This window comes from Populus nigra, chromosome 2 (assembly GCF_951802175.1).
Source record: "Populus nigra chromosome 2, ddPopNigr1.1, whole genome shotgun sequence".
Classification (NCBI taxonomy): domain Eukaryota; kingdom Viridiplantae; phylum Streptophyta; class Magnoliopsida; order Malpighiales; family Salicaceae; genus Populus; species Populus nigra.
This window is the reverse complement of record NC_084853.1, coordinates 13,381,445-13,382,341: the sequence shown is the minus strand read 5'-3', so window position 1 is coordinate 13,382,341 and position 897 is coordinate 13,381,445.

The window sequence follows — 897 nt, the reverse complement described above, 5'->3', positions numbered from 1 at the left end:
ACGGCAAATGAATGCCACGCCCACGCCGCGGATAAGCAGCCCCAACGCGCCCGACGGCTTGGAGCGGGTCCCGAAGACGGTGGCCGGAATCGGGTCGTCGCCGGCCGGAAAACGGGTCATCGATGCCGGCAATACTTCGGGCCATGAGGCCCCCCACCTTAGTCCGAGTTTAGCAACAGCCCACATATCCCCCGCGGCAGGCCTATGGGCGCCAGGCCAGCGCGCCCCATGGCCAGTCAGGGGGCACCCCCCTAAAGAGCAATAAGTGTCATTGAAGCTCTGGCAGGGGGAGACACTACTAGGTCCCAGCTGTCACCCCCCCTCTAAAAAATTCATTTCTTGGTATTTTGAGCTGAAATTTTGCACAGAGGTTGGCAAAAATCCAATCCAACTTTATTAATTTTTCCAGAATTTTTCGAGGTCGGGAAGTATTTTTTTTTATTTTCCTACCATTAAAAATCGAGGAAATCGGAAAAAATAGGAACCGGCTCGGAATGACCCCAAATTCAGTGGGCAGCCTCATAAAAATATGGCTGATTTTACTGGATTGATTTCATGTGGAAAGCACGACGTTTTGTTGTAGGAATGCGGGAACCCCGGCGGCTCGCCTGCCGCGGCCAGCGACGTCGGGCTGGCCCCTGCAGCGCCTAGCCTCTCCCACGCGGGGGGCAGGCCAGAACGCGGGGGGCCAGGGCCCGAAGGCAGCCCCCCCGCGGGCGAGAGAGCAAGCCAGCAGGGGCTGTCGCCTGCCGCGGCCAGCGACGTCGGGCTGGCCCCTGCAGCGCCTAGCCTCTCCCACGCGGGGGGCAGGCCAGAACGCGGGGGGCCAGGGCCCGAAGGCAGCCCCCCCGCGGGCGAGAGAGCAAGCCAGCAGGGGCTGTCGCCTGCCGCGGCCAG